Here is a 2,399-nt window from a genome sequence, read left to right on the forward strand (position 1 = left end):
CTAAAAAAAAAAAAAAAAAAAAAGGAGGCAGCAAGAGAACTTAAATTTCCTAGAATAAGCATATTTCAGAGATTTGATTTCTGGAAGTTATAAATATGTATATAATCACAAAACAAAATTACCTTTTCTATTAAAGAAATCTCTAAAAATTGAAAATAACATATTTTATTCTATATAATAGAGATAATAATTTTGTATCTAGTTAATGGCATATCAATACAGAGAATCTATTTTAAGTAATTTAAGAGAACACTAAAATTTGATTGCATACCCCAAGGTATTATAGCACAAGGAAGAACTTTAAAAATAGATGTTTTTGTAATTACATTGTTGATGGTGGCATCATTGATGCTCTAGTGTTATTTGATACTTCTACCTGCAGTGTAGGATGAAACAAATAATTATATGATATTCTAATTCTATCTTTCCTGATAAAGAGACTGCTATTGATGTTAACAGTAATAATCACAATAAGTGCAACACATTCTATATTATTAATCCACAAGTTCTCACTGGAAGATGCTAGGGAAAAAAATACAAACTGCTAACTAGAAAAAAATATAAACTTATCCTGTTTTCCTATACACATTCTGCCACAGAGAAGAGGAAAGTTGTCCTTTATAGAAATATCTCAGCTAGTAAGTTAAGAATTAAAGTCAGACTTAGAACATCACCATTTTGGAATTCCTGTTAAATGAATGAACCTAGTCATTGAGCATGACATGTTAACTACAAAAATAGAGACAACCAGACATTACATTACCTATATTCTTGATAAAAAAAAAAAAAATGAGCTCAAATAAGATCAAGGCTATAGAGCTCATTTACAGGAAACAGAGACTTCAGAGGAGTAAGTCAAACTACATTATGTGAAACTACACAGGACAAATAATACAATTTTTAGTTACCTCAACAAATATACTTGTACTTTGCTCACTTTGACAGCACATACAGTAAAATTGGAAAGATAAAGAGAAGATTAGCTTGGCCCCTGTGCTAGGCTGCACAAGGATGACACACAAATTCATGAAGTGTTCCATATTGAAAAAAATATATATATATACTTGAAACATCTGTATACAATACCTTAAGTATACACACACACACACACACATGACTTTATTCATATAAAAATCGAATATCATGATGGACAATTGGATATTTTGTGATATCAAGATATTATGAGTAATTAAAGGATAATTGCATACTTCAAGAAAAATCAACAGAAAATTTGTCAATAAAATCATTCATTTCTGGAATGGTTCAAAATGATATGGATAGGAATATACGTGAAACAATATTGCTGTGATTGGATGATGAGTGTATAGAGATCCATCCATTATTTTGTTTATTTCTATATGTTTGAAATATGCAACACTTTGTGTTTTAAATATTTTCTTCATATAGATCTATCACATTTATATTAAGTATATTCCTAGGTATTTAAAGTATACAATGCTAACAAAGTCTTTCCCTCATTAGATTTTCAAACTGCTTCTTTTGTTTATAAATATGAAAGAGTATTTTAATAATATACTTATATTCACACACCTTACTAAAATTTCTCAACACTTATAATAACTCTCTGGATTTTTCCAGGAAAACAAATATGTCATCTACAAATATTTTGTCTGATTTTCAACTGAATGCCTCTTCTTTATTCTACCTGATTTGTGTTGTTGGCTTCACTTGAGCAATCATAAATAATGGTTGTGACAAAGGACATTCTTGTCTTATATTTAACTTTTGATGAGAATGCTATTTATTCCCCCACCTCCTTAATGCCTTGCCATTAAGCATGATGTTGGGCTTCTGGGGTGTGTGTGAGAGTGTGTGTGTGGGGGGGGGTGGGCTTTGAATTCCCACTTTATTGTGAGTTTTAATCAAGAATAAATATAAAATTTTAATAAACATCTTTTCAAAATCTATGAAAATAATAAAAGGTATCAATCATTAATTGAATAGATGATATGCTCATATTGCTTGTCTCTTTTCATTGAATTATATTCTTCCATTATTTTCTTTAATTTCACTTCATAAACACACTGATCTAGGTCACAGATCATTGTGTAAAACTCATAACAAATTATTTTTGCAACCTCATTAACATTTGGTGTATTTATCTATTCAGTAGGCTGAATAATGGATTTATGACTCCATGCCTTAATGTCTCCCTATCATATTACTTAGACCATATATTCCAAAGGTTTTGCATACTACTCAAGTCCCTCATTCTATATTCTCTCTTTATAGGCTAAGTGCCATCCTGGTTGACACAATCCAGATCTTCTGGGTCCAACTTTTTGATCTTCCTTGTTCTTCAGCCCTTAATGCTGACAAAGGCTTCTTTGTTTTTATTTCTCTACTTCCTTGAAAGAAAGAGTGTTTGTTCATTTTGT

At 30.0% G+C, this 2,399-nt stretch overlaps 1 pseudogene; it reads left to right on the forward strand.

The window, feature by feature from the left end:
• Window positions 1-929: 929 nt before the first annotated feature.
• LOC132012703 (U6 spliceosomal RNA) lies at window positions 930-1,046 on the forward strand (annotated as a pseudogene).
• Window positions 1,047-2,399: the final 1,353 nt, after the last annotated feature.

This window comes from Mustela nigripes, chromosome 2, assembly GCF_022355385.1.
Source record: "Mustela nigripes isolate SB6536 chromosome 2, MUSNIG.SB6536, whole genome shotgun sequence".
NCBI lineage: Eukaryota > Metazoa > Chordata > Mammalia > Carnivora > Mustelidae > Mustela > Mustela nigripes.